General features: G+C 50.0%; 1 protein-coding gene across 6 annotated transcripts in view; it reads right to left on the reverse strand.

The window, feature by feature from the left end:
* ARNTL (aryl hydrocarbon receptor nuclear translocator like) overlaps window positions 1-21,104 on the reverse strand; it is a 99,079-nt gene that overhangs the window by 63,009 nt on the left and 14,966 nt on the right. For 4 of the 6 annotated variants that reach the window (XM_034995376.1, XM_034995374.1, XM_034995365.1 and 1 more), the window contains exons 2-3: window positions 6,727-6,848; window positions 6,564-6,636 (exon numbers count right to left, since the gene is read on the reverse strand). The exons of 1 other annotated variant lie outside the window; for it this stretch is intronic. The gene's annotated coding sequence lies outside the window, so the exon portion shown is untranslated. The remainder of the gene's footprint in view (window positions 1-6,563; window positions 6,637-6,726; window positions 6,849-21,104) is intronic. One more of the 6 variants, XM_034995369.1, reaches the window with a different exon arrangement.

Here is a 21,104-nt window from a genome sequence, read left to right on the forward strand (position 1 = left end):
CTGAAGGGGGTCTGGGAAGCGGGTGCTGACGGTCACAACAGCCCTGTGAAGTGGTCACTGAGGTACCAAAGAGGGGGAGGGGGGAGGGGAGGCGCCTGCAGCTTGGGGAAGGAGAAAAGATCTATTTAGCCCGTGGCTATGAAATATCTATTATTCAAGGTCCCCGCATCAGAGCCATGAGAGAGGGAGAGGCGTCTCTAACATGCCCCAGGATAAACTATGCAAATGAAAACAGGGAGCGAGAGGTACACACACCCCTTGGCCCACACACGCTACCGACAACGCAGGCACACGCACACACAAACTGCATCAGCAGCTGCTCTTAAGGTAGTGACTTCTGTCCCCCCTTACCTGCGTCCGCAGACCCCACAGCCCTGACTCTACACGGTGCCGCCCTGCCACAGACACCACACCCCCTGGCCCCCAGGGGCTCCGGAAGGACGGGGAGGGCAGGCACACGGGTCATGATGGCCCTCAGGGGTCACAGCCATCCCCAGAGTGTGTGCAGGGCCCGAGGAGCAGAGGAAGGTGCTGGCTCCATCCTTGGGGGAGAATGGGCTCCACTTCCTTAGGAAGCTGCAGAAAAGGACCCAAGTTGCAGAAAAAGGACAAAGGGAGGGGGCCTGAGGGTCTGAGAGGAAGGGACTCTGCTGAGGTACAGATGCTTCCTCAGCACAGCGGCTCGGAAGGGGAAACAGGTGAGGACAGAGGCTAACACGTGCGGGGCCCCCCAGGAAGCCCCTCTGCGCTCCCGGCCCAGACGCCCGTGGTGCAGGGGGCACAGAGAAAGAGCGGGCCATGGTGTGGAGCACCTACCTAGCAGGCAGGTCCCTGCAGTCCTGGGCTCACCGTGCGGCCCGGGGCAGGGCAGGGAGAGGGGGGCAGGGCAAACATGCGCTTATCTACAACCACACAAATAAACAGAGACCGGCTCCTGTGGCGAGCGCCGCGGACGACAAGCCGAGCGGGAGGGCGGGCTGCGCGCACGCGTGGCAGAGGGACGGTGGCACAGGAAGAACGGGTCAGAGCGCAGCCCGGTGCTCCACAACCCAGGCACCTGCGGCAAACCCGTGCTCGCCTGTCCTACGTTACCTGGGCCTCCGTCCCCTAAAGGGGGTCTGTGGGGTACTAACGATGACACTTAGCACAGCCGACACCCACCAAGGCCCTGGTACCAAGTGCCTGCCCAGCAAGCACTGTCCCAGCACATGCCCCCTGGCTAGCAATCAATAGGCCGTATATAATGATAATGGTAACAGTGACGACAGGACCAGGTCTCTTATCCGGGAGGTTGGGGGAGGCTTCCTGGGAGGAGGCAAATCAGAGAGAATGGGCGCCGACGAGGCAAAGCAGAAGGAAAATGCCTCCATGCAGCGGGAGCGGCTGCTGGAAAGTCCCCGAAAGGGAAAGCAGCATTCTACGTCTTACCGGGAGAGGACAGCAGCTCCAGTGCCTGCTGGAGCACCCTGGTCAGCAGGGCACCTCCGCAGTAAGAATGGCTCCTTCCTCGAGGAAGCCCTCCCAGATTACTGTGAGCCCCCACGCAAAAGCTGCATTCTCGGTACAAATTCCCAGTTCCCTGTGGCAGAACTAGGAAACGGAGAAGGTGCAACAAGCATGGAGCAGACGGCCCCACAGGGAAGCAGGAGCACATAGACTGGTGGGCTGGCCAGGTGCACGGTGCCAGCTCCTATGGGGGATACAGACACTGCCCTGGCATCTCGGGTCGGAGCCCCTTCCCGTTTGCCACTCCTCAGTGCTCACCCAGGACTGGACAAGGTTCCGAATGCAGAAAAAGAAGCCCTGGGGGCATCTCCACAAAGGACCACTAGCTGTCCTCCTCTCCCAGCCAGAAAAGCATTCTCAGCTGGACGATGGGGGAGAGAAGCTGTCAGCAGTGAGCAAGAATCATTATTTTGGCTAATTTAGGAAGTGTGGGACTCACCCAGGATGAAGCTGGGTAGACCTCATTCCTGAGCATTCCTTGACGGATTATTTTTCATTCTGAATTGCTATTACTATTCCATCAACAACAGGAATTTTTTTTAAAGTGCGGGGCAAAGACTATAGAGAAGTGACATTCCTCAGGCCTCAGTTTGCCGGGAGACCCACAACGGGTAGCGCCCAACCCAAACCCCCAGCAATGCATCTTGCACTCAAAGCCGAGGGGAGGGGTGGCCCTGCCGAACGCAACGGCCAACGAACCTCCAATTCCAAATACATTTGATCACATTATAGATCTGTTGTTTGGCTGCACAGACACTGCTATCCCTCCTCCTTCAACAAATACTTCCTGAGCCAGGGGTACTCTGCTGGCTCCGAGAACCCAGAGATAGTGTGTATGCGTGCACACGTGCGTTTGTGTGTGTGTGTGCACGCATGCACACGCATGTGTCATCCCCACCCTTAAGGAGCGCAGTTTACTGAGCATGACAAGTAGTAAATCAACAGTAATGCTGATAAGTGCTTTGGGAGAGAGAAAGGCAGGGTGTTCTGGGAGCCGGCAGGAAGGTCATGTCCAGGTCACAGAGAGGAGCAGCGTGGGAAGGAAGGTGTCGGGAAGACTGGAAACCTGTCCTGAGCTGCTGAAATGGGGAACAGGGGCCGGGTCATTCCCAGGAGGGTCCAGCGGGGATGGCTGGCGGGAGGCTGGGGAGGTTAGAAATCCGGGGTAGGGCATGAGGAATGTGGCCCAAGGCCCGATCATGAAAGACCGCAGGCCCGCCGAAGGGGCTTCGGTCTTATCCCACAAGCAATGAGGAGCCCTCGGAGAGTCTGCAGCAGGAGCGAGCCATGATCAGATGAGTGAGTTATAAACATCATGCTGATGAGGAGTGTGGGGGTGGACTGAGGAAGGACAAAAATGGACACAGGAAGACCAATTAGGAGGCTGTTGAAAGGAATCCAAAGGATGAGTCCTAAGTGAAGGAGCAGGGAAGGAAGAGAAGTGAGTGGACAAATCAGAAGATGTCCTCTTCAGGAGGACGCAGTAACCAACAGAACAGGACAGTTGGGGGAAAGGACAGAGCTAGGGATGGCTCGTGCAGGAGATACAACTTGGGGCTGCAGTTGCGGGCAAGGCAGGCAGCACGGGGAGACAGACGCACTCGCCGCAAGGACAGGGGTGAGCGCCAGATGCCTGCGGGCAGCAGCTAGCGGTGCGGCCTGGGAGGAGGTTCGGGGCTGGCTCTGCAGTTCTGGGGGACTGCAGGGTGGAGGTGAGCAGTGCAGGGGTTCACCCGGGGATGATCTCTGCAGCAATGAGGAAGGGACTGAGTAAAGCCTTATTAAGGGTAAGGACCAAGGAAAGAGAAGTGGCAAAGCAGGCTGCAGAGGCGAGGCCTCTGAGGCTGGAGGAGAACCAGGAGAGGCAGGCCAGGTAAGGAGATGGCACACCTACCAGGGAGGGGAAGGGAGCACTCAGCGGGCCGCAAACACGGGGCCCGAACAGGGGCTCCGCACTGCTGGGAGCAGTCAGTTAGCTGTTAGCCACCAGGGCCCAGGAAAGAATTAAGAAGAAGTGTTGACAGTTCAGCTGACGTCTGTAGAACCCTCAAAGAGAATTATTATGACTTTGTCCCCAAAAGCCACTCTGTCTCACTTCATTTCTTGGTTGGGCCCTTCTCGATGACCCTAACTAAACTACTGGGCCCATCACCTCTACCCCCTTCTCTCACTTTATTTTACTTCAGAGCATTATCATGACATTACACATCTCACACATTTGTTCTGTCTCCCCTATTAGAAGCATTCCCACGAGTAGCCTCATGAGGACAGAGAACTTGTCCTTTGTCACCCCCAGAACCACAGTGCCCAGAGCAGTGCCTGGCACACAGAGGAGGCTTGTCCCAAGCCTCCCGGCTCTTTAGAAACAACAAATATATACTGAGTACATCCTACATGGCAAAACCATGCTAGATGTTGCAGGGAGTGCTGGTAAATAAGACAAAACAGGACCCTGCCCTCAGAGCTGAAAGTTGGAGGTGAGCAGAGAGAAATGCCAAATATTTAAACAAAAAGTAGATGACAACTATCATCATGCGAGGCCTGGGATCTGACTGTCATGCCTCCTAGTGCTATTTCCTTTCCAAACCCAAGACTGTCGCCTTCTCCAACTAAGGAAGATTTTACCTGGGGAAACAGTTAAAGTATTTGAGATTTGGTCTTGGTTTTTTTCAGAGATCCCACGCTTCCTCCACCCTTTCAACAGACTCCTAAGAGGTGGAAACACCCACTATAGGCTCTGAATATTTAACCTGTACAGCTCAATCTTTCTCTAGTCCTTCTACGTAAGTAGGAGGAGAAATTTCCAGACTCAAAGCGAGAGAAAACAGGGAGCAGTGTAACCAGGGTTCAGATCTGGGTTCAAATCTCTTGTGACCTCGGGTAGGTTTCTCAACCTCTTTATGATTTGATTTCCTCACTGCTGAAGTGGTAATACTAAAACCCCGTGTTGGGGATTGTTGCAGAGATGACATAAAATGACGTGTACCGAGCACCCAGCTCCAAGCCTGGTACATAGCGAGAGTTCGATAAATGGTGGCTCGAAACCAGTTACACCTGTTGCTTTTATGACCAGATCTCAAACTGCTGTATTCACACCACCCAAGCCAAAAAGACCACAGAATTCAGACCAAAGAATGGACACCTGAAATACTCAGAGCACAAACTGACATCTGGTTGGATGGCTTGAAGAATTATCTCAAAGCCCCCTATGTGGGCAGACGCGGCAGTAAGAAGTCTCGTTTCAGTTCCTCGGTCTACCCTCTTTTCTCCCTCAATTTAGGCAAATGCAACTATCTCCCCAACAGATCACACCTTGTCTTACGGCAAGAGTCCAGACATGGGCTGGATTCCACGCTGCAAGTTGTGGCAAAGCTATGAGCACCACACCCCAAAGGGAGCAGAAGAACACAATCACAAGCCCAATGTATACACAACCCCCCACCGAAGCTTGGCTCCAGAGAAGGAAATGAGAACTGGTCATGGCATGCTGGGCCTGCCTCAAAGCTAAAGAAAAGGTAACTGTGACATGCAAATGTCCAAATCGTATGTGTACCTCCCTTCTTCTACCACACTCTCTCTGAGTGGCCTCTTTCTTTCACTCATGTCTCTGATGCTTTATCCCTCATTTATGTGCGACCCTGTGCAGCCTGGAGCCCTCAGCCCCCATTCCCCTCTGTGGCATCACGTTCCTCAAGGCCATCTGTAAGCAACTGGTCACCAATTCAGCAGCCTTCCTTCAAGCCCTTCTCCAGAGTCTCTGCTGCTCCCTCCTCTTCCCTTTGTGGGACTCTCTCCTCCTTGGCCTCCGGTTCTCTTCCACCTTCTTCTTCCATCCAGAGTTACGCACACTCCCCAAGGCTCGGCTCTCTGCTCATCATGGGGAGAACTCATTTAATCCTATGGCTTCCCTTCTACATCTCCGGACCAAACCTCAGTCCAGGCTTCTGCCCTGCATCTCCAATTGTCTATGGGACATTTCCTGCGGATGAACCACTGTCGTCCTAAATTCGGTGTATCTAAAACCAGATGCATCAGGCACCCCTCTCCATCTCCAGTCTGTACATTTGTCAATGGTACCACCGTGAACTACCAAACTTTCGTTTTCTTTGGCTCCTGTCTTTAAAGTCCAAGAAGACTATAAATCTTATGGTTCTCCCTTTGCAATCTCTCTTCTGTTGGTCCTTCGCTCGCATCTGAACCACTGTTAGCCACATGATGTCACACGTGGATTGCTGCTGCCCATTTGAACAGGCCCCTTGCCTCTTGTCTAGCTATCAGATGAAAGGTCTTAGCATGTCACTTCTGCCATTTCAATTCTTTGCCCAAAATAACCTCAATGGCTTCCTACTGCCTCCAGGATAAAGTCCAAGTGTCTCAGCCTGACATTCAGCGTCTAGAGATGGAGTCTGCAAACTGGAGCCCACAGGCCAAATGCTACCTACCACTTGTACCTGTAAGTAAAGCTTTCCGGGGACCCAGCCACGCCCATTCATTCACAGATCAGCTGTGGCAGCTTTCATGCTCCAATGGCAGGGCTGAGTCGCTGTGACAGAGACCACATGGCCTGTGAAGCCAAAAATATTTACCAGCTGACCTTTTGCAGAAGATGTTTGCTGACCTTGGTCTAGAGTAATCCTATCCTGCCAAATGTCTTGCCTGTGACTCTTCTGGATAAAGCTCTTACTCCTGTGGGTTTGCTGCTGTGAGCCCACTTTCTTTATATCTTACACCCAACTCCTTGAACCCAAAAAGCTTATTTCACTCCTTTTGGACTTTTCCTTCCAAACACAGCCAAAGTCCCACCCCTCCATGAGGCCAGCTGTGTCCATCCCCTACACCCCCGGATGCCCCTCCTCTGGCCCCCCTCTCTGCATCTATTGCAGAAACAGTGAAATTTCACTTTTCCTGTGAGTCCTTTCTGGCTGTACTACAGGCTTCTCTAGAGTCTAGGCTTGGTAACCTCCACAGACCTGTGCCAATGATAACTTCCTTGCCCTTTATTCCAAACACCGATCCTCAATAGCATAATTCGGTAAGGAGGCATCAAACAAACTTACCAGTGAAGGCCTAGGATTCCACATTTGAAAACTTAAGTTTGGGTCCAAAAGTGTGCACTCTAGCCAGCACCACCTAAAAGCCAATGAGATAAGAGTTTAGCCTTAAGAGAGAATATTTATACGCTGTCTTTAAATTTATAACCCCCAATAAGTTTTGATTTACCATCCTCTCAGGATGCCCATTTCTGTTACTTTGCCTAGAAAATCCTGCTCATCTTTCCAATCCACTGGACAGTCTTTTCCCCAGCAAGCCAGGCACCTCCTCCTCTCAGTTCCCATGGAACTCTGGTGAGACATTTATGGTAACACATGACATATGGGACCACAATTTCTTCTTTAGGAATGGGGGTCTCTAGAGTATAGGCTTTTCAAGAGAAGAGACCTATTGAATTTACCCCTTCTCTTACCCCACCGCCTAGAACACAGTGGGCATTTAGGTAGTTGTCAAGAAATACTTGTAAAATGGGTGGAAAAATAACTCACTCGGTACATTAACATGTAGCTGGGTGTTGAAAATTCTGCTAGGCCACATTTTCCCCTAGAGAAATGCATGCCTCAATCCCACTGATTTTAATAAGCAATGGTTTAACAGGAAGGATTAATGACATTAATCTTCTAAATGCACACCTTTGGAATGGCACTCCCCTGGGCAGAGAGCCTTCAGAGGCTCCCAGAATCTAAGAAGGCAAGCGCAACTCTGTAAGCAGCCTGCCAGGCCTGTACCAACCGGCCCAGCCTGAGTCCACAGCCTCAGCTTGCACAGCCTCCCCTACTGACCCCACTACCCAGACACACACAGCTGATAGCGGGTCCCTTCCCTCTCTGCATTCCCTCCAGTTGGATGTGTCTCTCCCCTTCTCTCCATATTATCTCCTATTGAAATGCCATCTATTTCCAACATTATATCCCAGACCAAGTTCATCATGGGGCCAATACTTTTTTTTCCTCTTCTGGTGTGTGTGTGTGTGTGTGTGTGTGTGTGTGTGTGGTAAAATACACATGACATAAACTTTATAATCATAACCATTTTCGGGTGTACAGCTCAGTGGTATTATGTACATTCATGTTGTTGTGGAACCATCACCACCATCCAGCTCCAGAACTCTTTTCCACAAAATTGAAACTCTATACCCATTAAACAATTAGCTCCACTTTCTCCCTTCCCCGCCACAAGTCTCTGAAACCCAGTAAGTTTTTGTGGAATGAATAAATGATGAATGAAGACATGAATGAATCTGACCTCAACCCTCCCCACAAAAGCCAGAAGTACTGTCCCTTCCTACTAGACTCCCATGGCACTGTCTTCATCTTTCTTGGATTTATTTCAATCCGTCTTAAATGATTTGTTTTGCACAGCTGTATTCTTCTTTAGTGGGGAAACTGTGACTTATTTGAAAGGTTAGGCTGGGGTCCCAAAGCAGGCATTTGGCCTGCATTTGGCCTGTCCTCCATGTTGCTGGATCCAATAAGCAAGTCTCAGACCTTGTCTTACGGCTTTTGACACCAGTAAACCATTCCCTCTTGTTTGATGACCCTTTTCACTTGGCTTCCAGGATAGCACTCTTGGTTTTCTACCCACCTCACTAGCTACTCTTTCCCTTTGCTGGTTCTTCCTTATCTCCCTACCTCTTAATGTCAGAGTGCCCCAGGGCTCAGGCCTTGTTCTCATCTCGTCTCTGTATACCTCCAGTCACCTCCCGGTGGTCTCACCTAGTGTCTGGGATTCAGATATCATCTGTATGCTGAGGATGATGCCCAGATTTCTCTCCAAGCCTGGGCCTCTCCTCTCAACTCCTGGCTAGTAGGATATATCCAACTGCCTGCTTCCAGTAAGATGTCATGTAGACAGGAGATCTGTGTAAGTCATGTTCACTGTGTCAAACTTAACCAATGCCTTTCGCCTTCCCCCGGGCCTGTTCCTCCAAGCCCTCCCCATCTCAGTTTAAGACAACGTTCTTCCAGTTGCCTAGGCCAAAAGGTTAGAGCCATTCTCGTCTCTTTTCTTTTACGCCATAGTCCAGTCCTCACCAACATCAGTTTTTATTTCAAAATACATTCAGAATATGACCATTTCTCACTCCTTCCACCATTACCAATGTAGATGATTGCAAGAGCCTCTCAACGGGTGTGCCTACTTCCCCGCTTTGGCTCTTGGTGTCACTCCTCCCTCCATCCGTGGTCAATTCCCATTTCAGGCGGGAATTGGTCACAACATCAGTCAGATCGGGTCATTTCTTTGCTTAAAATTCTGAAAAGCCTTCCTAGCAAGGACAATGGCAAAGGGATGAACGTTTCTAAAGTAGACCTGCAGGCCCAGGGGCAGGCCCGAGGAAGGGTCTTCAGGCCAGGGTCCTCCTCCCATCCATCTCTCAACTGGCAGTCCCAGCTGCAGCTCCTATTATCTGAGTTCATAAAGAAAGGAAACTTTTTAAAGGGAGAAAAATACAATCAATCAGCTTTCTTTTCCAGTTAAGGCACCACAAAAAGCCAACAACACTCACATTTCTCAAGAAGCAAATAAGATATATCAAGTCTGCCACCACTTAATAACTAGTTTCCAAAGATAAATCTAGCCTTCCGGAGAATAGTTATTACCCCCTTGGTGGCGGTGTTGGGGGGGTGATCCTCCTTAAGCCCCTCTTCTTACTGCATCCTCCAGCTGGTCACCAAGCCCTGGTTGCCTGATTGTCTCTAGACTTTATCCCACTCCTCCTCTTCACCGTGCTGTGGCTGGAGGTAAAGTCCAAATGAAACAACTAAGGACTTGAATTAGTTCGGGTCTCGTCAGCTCTCCCTGGAGCTCCAGCGACAACCTCCTAACCAGTTTCCCCACCTCTAGTCACTTATTTATTTCCAACCGCAATCCCAGACACAGTGGAATGATTTTAATAAAACCTAAATTTGATCAAGTCCCCTGCTTAAAATTCTCCAAAGAGTTCCTACATTGCTGTACTATAAATTCTTCAAAACATATTATAGTAAGCCAGGGTAAATCTTTTTTTATCTTCCATAGACACTTTTCTTCCACCTTCTTAAAAAGACCATGAATGCCCCAATAAGGTTGGGCAAATGATCCAGCCCAGATTAGAGTCCTCCACTCCCTGGCAACAGTGATTAGCCCCAGGGGATAAGCACACCACCCAACCTAAGCCAGTCAGAGACTTTGTCTAGACTTGATATACAGATGCAGCCACTTCACTGCAGTCGCTAAACTGGGGCTGTCAGCAGAGGTGCCACCACGAGGAGGGTGGTCTGTCTGCAGGAGGAAAGACTGATACCCACATACAAAGAACAGAAGACAAGCGGCATACGGACTCCCGGTGGCACCAACTCCCTTTCTGGAACATCTTCCTTTTGTTAACTCCTACAGCATCCTGCCCAGTTATGGAACCAATAGCGACCCACTTACATGTCAGCCAGTGGGGGTCCTGACAGGCCCATCATGCCCTTACCCGTACCTGTGTCCTTTCCCACATTGTGTCCTCTGCCCAGAGCGCATGCTCCTTGGATCTTTACGGAGCAGCCAGACTTATAGCTCTATGGCTTCCCTGAAGGGCAGCACCATTAGTCTGGTTTCCCAGATGTGCTCTCAATGCCTGGAATATGCCCACTCTGCTGCATCAGACGCTTCATGGCCTTCCCAATTTTCGCTGGTGGCCCAAGCTAGAAGCCTCATCCTCAGCCTAGTCTCCTCGCACTTCCTTGTTGCCATGGGGACTTTCCTCTCCTTCCTTTCTGCACCATGTCTGTTGTCACAGCACTGGACCCCTTTGTCTACTACCTGGACCCAGGCAACAGCCTCCCATTTTCTCTGCCACTCCCCCACCCACCCAACCCTCCACACCGCGATATAGCCCTCCAACCAGCTACAGGATCAAACCCCTGGGATCTTAAGCTCCCCCCCAAAACTGGGGGGCGGGGGGGTTATACTCTCTAGCTGCTCCCAACCATTGCCACTTCCAGGAAGATGGAGTACAACAAAAACTCCTGGACAGCATATGTAATGCAAACATAAGAAATGTCTGAAAGGCAGAGTGAAGAAGGCAGACCAGTTAGCGATCTCAGGACCTCAGGAATGAATGACACCATGGTGAGTTCCCTGCATTTTCTTTCTTTCTTTTTACTTTTGTGTGTGTGTGTGTGTGTATGCCTCACATATCCCAGACTTGGAATTGAAGAAGCCAGCAATCTAGAAATGCAGAAGGCGCATGTGTGTGTGCGCGCGCGCACACACACAAAGCTTGTGCCCTCTAGCAAGACAGAGAACTTTTAGATAGTAACCACTCTATTGCAACCAAGCACTACAGAAAACCCTATTCCATCCCCACCCATACCAGCAAAATGCAAATGACATCTGCAAAAATCCCTATTGTTAACAATCGACTTGATGGTGGAAGACTGCCTTCCCAAGACTAGGAACGGACAATGATGTCCACTCTTACCAATCTTATTCAGCATGGTACTAGAGGTCCTAGTCAGCACAAAGGACAACAAAGAGAAATAAAAAAAAGCAAAGAAGAAATAAAACAAATCTCCATATCTTGCAGACGATATGACTGCCTATGTAGAAAATCCTGAGGAATACACAAAAGACATTCCTAGAACTAATTAGTGAGTTTAGCAAGGATGCAGGATACAAGATAGAAAAATTTTTTAAAATCAGTTTTATTTCTATATACTTGCAATGAACACATGGACATCAAAATTAAAAATACAATGCCATTCACAATTGCTAAAAAGAAATAGTTAGGCGTAAATATAAGGTCTTCCAACGAATCATTCTACAGTCTATCCACATGGGTTTACCTCTGCCACAAGGGCAGGAACAGTACTGTTTTGCTCTCCGGTGAAAACAAAATACCTAGCCAGTGCCCAGCACCTAGTAGGCATGGAACATTTGTTGCCATGACTCACGCCCTGCTCTGCTTAAGACAGACTTTCCCCCCCCCCCCTTTATGCTCCCACTGAGATCACCACTGGGCTCCGTGCTCAGCGAGGAGTCTGCTGGCGATTCTCTAGCTCCCTCTCCTTCTGCCCCTCCCCCATGCTTGTGTGCACTCTCTCTCTCTAAAATAAATAAATAAATCTTAAAAAAAAAAAAAAAGACTATGAATTGCTTGGCTGTGCTAAAGAAAGTACTGTGCAGGAGGAAAGCCAACTGTGAGATAGGTCAGGGCCCAGAAGGCATTCATATATCTTCTCTCCAAAACTTTTCCCCTTACTTCTGCGGGGAGAAAGTGAGACTAACAGTCATTAGGCGAAAGCCAAAACCTCAGAACAAGCCTGACACCTCTCTCTGTCTCACACCTCCCCCCAAGCCCCCAGCAAGCCCAGTGGCTCCACCTTCAGGACAGACCTCAAATCCTGCCCCCCGCCCTCGCCACCCACCCTGGAGCTGGCTACTCTCATCACTCAGCGGGGCAACTCCAACAGACGCTAACTTCTCTTCCCTCAGTCGATTTTCAACACAGTAGCCAGAGTGATCTTTTCAAGATGTAACTCAAACCACGTCAGTCCTCTTTCAAAAACCCTGCCATGTTCCTGGCCCCCCTGGTCATTCCCAGTGCAACCAAGTCTTTACAGTGATCCCAATGGCCCAGCCCCCATGACGCCCCTGCCCTCACTTTCTGCCACTCTCCTCCCCGTACTCCTGCCACGCTGGCTACCCTGACGCTGCGGTTCCCACTCCCTGATGCTCTTTCCCCAGTGACACACACGACTCACTTCTTTCCTTCATTCGCTATGGCATACATTCCGCCACAAGTTCACAAAAACCCATTTCCTTTCTCTTGGGGGCACATGGCTAGACCCAAGTTCCCAACAGCCTCCCTCGCAGGAAGGAGCAAACACGTGCCTGAGTTCTGACCAACGGGTGGGAGAGATGCAGGTTTCTTCCAGACGGGCTGTAAAAACTCCCCCACAAGACCCTCTCTCTTTTTACTCATCCTCCAGCTGAATGGGAAGCAATCTGAGGGCCTTGAAGAAGGCAGAGCCGTAAGATATAAGAGGGCGGTCCCTCAATAAGCACAAGGGAAAGGAGCAGCCACACTGGAATCTTTCTGTACTAAGAAATAAAGTTTTACTGTAAATTAAGAAATAAAGTTTTCTTGAGTTGATACACTGAGATCTGGGGCTTTGTTTGCTACTTCACCCAACAGTTTGGTCTCCTTCTCAATGAGATCTTCTTTGACTACTCTAAAATTCTCCCAACGCTTCTTAGGCAACCTCCTTGCTTTATTTCTCACCATAGTCCTTATTATCATATTGGGTAATGTACATTTTATTTATTATTTTTTTTCTCCATCTCCCCAATTTTGAATGTGAGCCGAAGGCAGGAAATTTTTGTGCTTTTTTTTTCCCCCTTTGCTGTATCCCCTGAGTCTAGAACAGTGCTTGCCATGTTGTAGACAATCACTTGATGTTGAATGAATGAATATATGAATGTATGAATGAAGTACCTGGGCTCCAAGGTCAGAAAGGCCTCGGGTGAAGCCTAGCTCTGCCATTTATTAGCTGTGTGACCTGGGGCAAGCTATTCTACCTCTTCAATACTCATTTTCTTCATCTGTAAAATGGGGGAAGTAATAGCACTTTCTTTATAGAGACTGGGAATAATTGAGATCATGAACATAAATACCTTACTCCAGGACCTGGTAACAGCTCAGTCTCCATAAATGCTAATCGCCATTGTTATCAACTCGAGAGGACAGGACTGGGTGTCAGGCCGTAGCAAGGTCATTGGTAGGAGTTGAATGGATATGTACATGCACAAACTCCTCTGGGAGAAATCGTGACAAACACCTAGGCAGTGAGATTTAAGAGCTGCCTAAAAGTTCCCAGTAAATTGCCAACAATCAGAAAAACATGACAACTGGTGTCAGGGGTGATGAAAAGTGTGTGCAGAGTCTGCAGAAAAGAGCTACTATGGGAAGAACACCACCCAAATGATGAGAGATCACTTTGTGCCTTTTAAGAAACAATTTTCACAGCAAAGCTCGAGAAAAGAGAGGCCTCTCGCATCATGGGGACGAGGTAATCAGGTTATAAAAATGGAACTCAAATAAACCACACACAGGGCCCACATGGGCCCAATTTTCCAGGAAAAACAGCAATTGCTACAGCATTCAGATAAGGGAGTCACACTTGGGCCTCAGCATTGCCAACAGCTTTCAAAAATCATTAGGCTGCAGAAAAGCCCCTGGGTTTGCCAAATTAGCAGTGCCGGCTCTCACCGGCCCCTCTGCCATGCTCACCTATTTCTACTGACAGGAGGACACAGACAATGATACCCAATGCCTGTGCCCGCTTCCCTACCTTCAAAACACAGAATCATCCAGAAGGAACAGCACCTCGTCTGCAGCCTGGCTGCCCTCTCCGGAGGCCTGCCCAGCTCTCTCCTTGGCTCAGACCTGCTCTTAAATCTCACCTCCTAGAACTCTGCTGGCCCCTGTGCTGGGCCCTATTGACAAACCCACGCCTTGAAGCTCTTTCTTCCTGTGGCCCCTCTTGGCTCTCAGCAAACTCCCCCACCCCTGCAATCCTTCTCACCTCCACCCTGACCCCTCTTCCACCTGTGTACCCCTGATCACTGGCACACCAAGCCTCTGGTTCTAGTGTCTGTTCTTCCCCTATATCAGAGGCGGGACAGCTTTCTGGTTAGAAGCAGAGATTCTGGAGCCAAATCGACTGGGTCTGATCTTTGCTCTACGGCAATATGGTCTTGGGCGGCTAATGAATTCCTTTATGTCTATTTCTTCATCTGTAAAATGGAGGCAATGACAGTACCTCCCTTGGTCTCAGTAGAGATTAAATGAGCTAATATATAGGAAGTGCTTAGAACCGTGCCTGGCATCTGATACACAATGTTTTAGCCAAATCCTAGACATATCCCCATGTACTTAAACCTCCATCTCCTCTATCCGCCTTTTAGCTTTGCTGGCAGCGTCCAGTCCCCATCTCAGCCAGTCCACAAAAGCAACTCCTCCATCACACCTTCCTTGACCCCCACCTGCATTCCCACGCTAGCCTCCCGAGGAGATGGAATTCCGCCCTTCTCTAACAGGGTGGGGCTGACTGCCCCAGCGCCCTCTTCTTAGTTGCCCTTGAAGGATCATCAGTTTAGACTTCTTTTATCCTTCTCAATCCTAGTTCATGAACTCCTCGGAAACAAGGGTGATGCATTGGGTTTTTCTTCCCCAAGTTTTATTCCCTGCAATCTTATGCACTGTGAAGACTCAGCTGACATTTGCTGGATTAGGTTGAAACAGTCCACGTAATCATCAACCAGAGACTTGAAATGGCAACAAGAGATCAGCAGGGCACAGGAAGCCTTCCCCACCACCCCAAAGCCACACAGATTCCAGCCTAAAAAGAGCACTGGGAACCACGTCAGTGATGCTCGTTTGTCGGTTTCATTCTGGTTGTTTCCTTATGACCAACAAAAAGCCAAACCCCTTCAGCAAGTTTGCAACCTGCTCCCACTGTTAAGAGCACTCCCTGACAGGCTCACTCTGGCTCAAGGAGACATGTTTGTATGTTTGTTTGTTTCTAAAAAATCCCATTTACTTTTTCTTGTTTTAGAGCATTTCTTAAAAACATCGTTAAGAAGGGATCACTGTTTATTTTACTCTAGCATCGAAGCTATAGGGATACAGAATTCCTCAATTTGAGCAGATAAATTACTCCTTAAGAGAATGTACTGGCTCACCTCCACACTTAGCAACAAACAAGTCATGTATTACTTGTAAATATGCAGCCTTTCACTTGTGTCTCATTTTTTGTTGCCGTTACCCTGCTTCTTTGTTCACGGAAAATACAACAAAAACATTCCTAGCATTTAAAGTAAAATTTAAATATATCTTCACAACATTTCTCCTGAAAAAAGAAATTCTGATTCTCTATCTGATCTTGGGCCATTGCCATTAGCTAGATAAATGCCAACCTAATAAAATGATTCTGGAATACACAAAGATGGTTAATGTAGCATTAGCTGAAAGAACAAAAATTAAAAGCAATCTCAACGCCCCATAACAAACTCATGGTTTATTGAAGGCACTCCCTTGACAGAATATTATGCAGCCATCTTAAATGAGCATGATAAAAACGAGGGAGCCACATGGAGCAGGTTGAGGATATGATCTTAAGAGTAAAGGGAGTGCAAACATGCAGGTGCATGTTGATGCCATCAAGGCTGCCCCAGCAGGGCAGATCAGGCCTGGAGTTCGAAGTCAGATGCAAAGGAAGATAGGAGAGAGGTAAGAGGAAATCTCAAGCAATGAGGCCAGAGAGAAACGTGGTAGCCATACGAGAATGAGGCCCCTGGCCATAGGGGAGGGATCATGTTTAGGAGAGCCCAACGAGAAATGGGAAAGGACCCACGAAGCCAAGATCATTTCAGGAATTCCATCCAAAAGCAGGCAAGGGGAATGGGAAGAGAACCCTCCTTAGTTTTGCAGAAGAAATCAATCCCTGGGTGAGAGAACAATGTTCAAACCCCTAAGACAATGTCAAGCCTAGTCCCCTCCACAGTGTGGCCACCACGACTCCCACCCGAAGGTTCAGCCCCACCCAGGTCTCCAGGGCTAATTCTGACCCAAGGCAGGAGGGATTTGAGAGGCTCTAGCTTACCACCCATGGATTTAGCGTGGTGCTAACCTGGCAGATAAAGAAGGCGAATCCCCAAGAGAATGAGCATCTTGACCAAGGCCCCGCAGAGAGTTATGGGCTGTGCTGACACTTGAACCTGAGTTTGCCAGTCTCTGGGTTTAAAGCTCTTCTGAAGAGCACTCTGGTACAAAACTGATTGATGAGTCAGGCTGACTGGCCCAGCACAAAGTGTAGAAACCTGGCTAATTCCAGAGAAACAGTGGCTTATGAATTGTTGAGTCCACCCAGAGCAGGGTAGGAAACTCCCAGTGACCCAGGGACACCAACAGTTCCCCTTGAGGAGAAAAAGCCCAATCCTGAACCCAGTCTATGCTGAACCCCCACTTCTAAATCCTCAGTCCCCCACACTCTGTTGTTTCAGCTAAAGCTCTACTGTCCTGTTGGTGCTGGTGCTGGTCCCTAGCGGCAGGGCCTCTGGCACTGGTATGCCGTCTGTGGGTCTCACAAGACAACTGTCTCTAGACAGGAGACAAATGACTCCAAAGCTCTTCCCCACCTCCCCTGACCCCCTTGATTCTTACACCTATCCCATCAGAATCCCTAATCTGGACTCTTCTGCCAAGTACCAGAGGCCAAACTCATTGCCCTGGCATTTATGGTCCTCCCTCATATGGCCCAAATCACCTACCTGCTCATGCCTCCCAAGGGACCCATGCTCGTCCCTGAACTGGGCAGGGGCTACTCTCCAGAAGCCATGCTCTCCTCTCCTACCCCAAATTCCCTAGGGGCCAGCTCAAGCTCTCTCTGCTTCTCCCCGGCCTCCTCCAAACACACCGGTGTTGCTCACATGCTCCCCACTGAATGAGTGTAAACTGAATCACACTGTCTTCTTGGGACCGGAACAGCCGAAGGGCCAGACTCTCACGTGTGGAACTGGCAAAGTCACCCAGACACCGTCATCCAAAGGACTAGGCACAGGAGGCCCTCTGCTCCCCCAAATTTGTTCTAAACATACTATTAGAGATTTCATCACTTAAGTGGTTGTCAAACTCTCTCTTAGTGCCCCTTGGGAGGGGGGCGCACACATGAGGCAGCAATGCTGGAGCCAGGCCCACCAGGAAGGGACTGCAGAGCCCCTTCCACCTGTCACGGCTGCCACCAGTAGACACTTCCTGAGCGCCTACTCCACGCCACCCCCCACGGGTACAGGGTCCTTAGGATACAAATCCCAACAAGCCAATCTTTGCCCCACAGGACTTTGGGCTCATATAGGGAAAAGAGTGAGACAAGTCCCACACATGCAGTGTGATAAATGCCACAGAGGCAGAGGGCACAGAGAGAAGGGCAGCGAGGAGCAGAGGTGGCCATGATGCAATTCAACCTGTGGACGGGGCTGGTCCCCAAAGGATAATCAACACCAACCATGGAAACCATGGCAGCCAGCACTCGCTGGGTGCTTCCTACGTGCTCAGCAAACGTACGAAACCCTTCACTTGCTCTAGTGCAAACTCAGTCATGCATTCATTAGCGAGCCCCTGCTACCTGCCAGGCACTGTCTGAGGCACTGGGGAGACAGCAGGGAATGAACTAAACACTAGTCTCTGCTCTCACAGCTTACTTTCTGTTGAGAAAAGAGACAATAAACCAAATAAGTTAAGTAAAATGTACACTATGTTAGGTGATGATAAGAGCCAAGAGGAAGAATAAATCAAAGGGGAAACAGGGAAACATCTGGGAGGCAGTGGGCCGAATGGTACAATGTTAAATAGGGTGACATTTGAGAAAAGACCTGAAGAAGCTGAGTGATCACACCACACTGATAATCTGGAGGAAGTGCATTCAAAGCAGAGGGAGCCATCAAAGGAAAGAGCCTGAGCCCAAATAGGCCTGGGATGTTTGCAGAACATGTGGCCAGAGTGGAACAAGAGAGGGGCAGCCAGGATCCATGCGTCCGGCCACGTGCGTTGTGCACTGCACACTCAGGGGGGCGCCAGCCACATGCACCACAGTGAGCTCGGCACAACTCAGCCTGCCTGGTTACCCACCAGGCCCTGGGGTGGGAGATGAGGCCAGAGGAAAACCAGGCAGCCTTGCAGGCCACGCTGAGGATTTGGTTTTTGCTTTGAGTGAGACAGAAAGCTACTGTTAAGAGGGTTCTGAGCCAGTATGACTTGAGTGGACCCCTCCTCACTGGGTCACTGGGCAGAGAGCACACAGAGCAGGGCAAGGTTGGAAGCAGGAGACCAGGGCAGAGGCCTGCAGTGCGTATCATGTTTCCCTCCCAATCCCATGAGGTGGTTCTATGATCACTCTTTCATAGATGAAGAAATTGAGGCTCAAGAGAGATCTGGTAACTTGCCTAAGGTCACTGGGTAAAGCTTTGGCAGAAGCACCAGGATTGGGAAGCAGGGGAAGAGAACATTCCAGGTGGAGTGAAGACCACCAGCCATGAAGCAGGAGCTCGGCGGGGCCTCGCATACTTAGGGCAGGCTCATGGTGCAGGGAATCTAGAGCCCGAGGGCAAGTGGCAATGGCAGCCAGTGCAGGCCTGTCTGTCCCTGTCTGCTCCCAGCAGTGTCCGAGCCAGCCCGGCTGCCGGAACCGGAAGCACCAGCTCCTAACCCATCCCTCTGCTCCATGCTTATCCTTCCCACTTGAGGCCACAGGCAGCAGGAAAACCTTTAAAACACATAAATCATGTATTACTTTCTTGCTCTCGATGCTCCAGTGGCTTCCCATCAATCATATCAGACACACAGGACCCTCGATTAATGGTGAATGAAGAGACAGCTCCCTCATCCCTGCAGCCTTGCGCAGGCTGGTCCTGTTTCAGAACAAGGGAAAGCATGCCTTCTCCGCGCCCTCCTTAGCGGAGGGAGGCAAAGCCATGTTGAGGGGTCAGGGGGCCTGCCAGCCAGAAGTGGCCAGGCAGACGAAGCCAGGCCGCTGTTCTAACCAGCAGAGAGGTTAGCCATTCAGACCACCTCAGAGGCAACTTTTGGATTAAACTTGTTTTTAAATAAAACTGCTTATTCCAAAGCAACCTGGACGCACTCCACCACGCTAGGACCAAGGAGGTCTGCAGACGGCCCCGGCCATCCTGACTGTAACAGGCGCACTCCGAACAGGAGCCTTGGCCCTGGGGCCTCAAAGCTCCCGACAACATCCTCGGTGAGGACAATGTGTAAGAGATGCCGGAGGCCTCAGAGCGACAGGCACTAGGCAGGCGACAGAAGGCTCTCCTTACTGAGTCTGCATCTTTAAGGGGTAGAGCCAATGACTCTGGATGCTACAACCAGTGAACCCCAAAGCTGTCCCAGAAACTGGGGGAAACTATGAAATGAAGGTTGAAACAAAACTTTACAAATTTCAGCCAGTAGATATTTGGGACAAAAGGATATATTGTCCAAAGAATCACGACCACTCCTGGGGTTTAAATCAAGGCCCTGTGAGGGCCCCCTTCATTCCCAAGCCCTTTGCTATATGTAGAACTATATAAACATACATACACACACATGCATTTACGCAGATATATTTTTAAAGGAATGGTAACAACACCAAAAGGATGAGAATAGTAACAAGCTCCCCCACTCCCCAAGAAAATTAATTTAGTAACAAGAGCCTTCCTGTCGGCCCTGGTAGGAGTGTTAAATGATCAAAGTGTGAATGACTTCTCTGGTTGAACATCACAGCTCATGGGTGGGAGAGCAGTGAGGGGAGCTCTGGAAGCCAAGTGAGTCCCAAACCCCTTTGGGAGCCAGGTAACTGGAAGTTCCCCATACTGCATCAAACCAGTGAGAGGAAAGCTTCAAAGGCTTTGTTCTTTGAAGAGAAAGATGGGAAGAGAAGGGTCAGAAAACACAGTCACTAAGGTCTGTAGGAGGAAGGATGCTGAGTTTCCACAGGAGTGAGGGTCCTGTTTGTCCTGGTTTTTCAGAAAGACGGGGCACAAAGAGCAGGACAAATGGCCCATCTGACAGAGAAGTATAATAGAAAAGAAGACTCAGTAAGGAAGCTCAGGAAAATCACTCACAACTACCCAACTTCCACCTTTTCTGGGCAGTCGAAAGCCAAGCAGACAGTGGGACCCAAAGGTCCTGTAAGCGTGGGTGATCAAGAGCTGCAGAAAGGGGAATGGCACAGCAAGACGGCCTAAATCCACACAAGGCCAGGACTGGGGGCGGGTGGAGGATGGGGCAGCAGGGAGGAGCTCATTAAAACTAAAACAACTCCACCAACAACAAAATAGAAAACCCTGTCCCTGAAAGAACAGTAGTCCAGTATCCTGCTGGAGGGACACGGAGAGGCTGGTCCTCATTAGAAGTTGCAAATAAGGGAGAAAACACAAGCTTGGCCTCGGACAGGCCTGCAGCCTGCACAGATTGGGACTTCTTTGTGCAGACTGGCTTATAGCTCTTCAGAAAAGGAGGATGTGCACCTGCAGCCCAGAAATGGGCAAGTGGAATGACCAAGAGGGCCAGTCCCAGGCTTATGCATCAGCTTTTGCTCTCTCTGCAGATCTGCAGGTCCAGACCTGGCCCCAGGCAGCCTGAATGGGAGAAGCAGCTCAGCTTTCCCGAGAGACCTCCCTGATCTTCTCCCTCCCCACCAGAAAGCACCAGGGGCATAGAAGGAGCCCGGCCTCGGGATCATCCCAACCCCAGCCCTCCTGCTCCTTACAAAAGGGCACATGTAACCATCTCTGATGCCATTCTTACAATCCGTAATGAGCTTCGTTAATTTCCCTGCGAACCATTTCTCTCTCCCACGAGAATGAAAGCTCCGTGACAGCAGAGGGCAGGTCTGCCTTGCTCATCACTATGCCCCCTGACAGCATCTAGAATAGTGACTGCCACATAACAAGACGGCAAGAGATCAACGCAGGGCTTCAAGCACCAAGCAGCCGTCTGCAGGAGCTGTGCCAGAGCGGGCCCT

This window comes from Mirounga leonina, unplaced genomic scaffold, assembly GCF_011800145.1.
Source record: "Mirounga leonina isolate KUSES-001 unplaced genomic scaffold, KU_Mleo_1.0 Mir_92, whole genome shotgun sequence".
NCBI classification, from domain to species: domain Eukaryota; kingdom Metazoa; phylum Chordata; class Mammalia; order Carnivora; family Phocidae; genus Mirounga; species Mirounga leonina.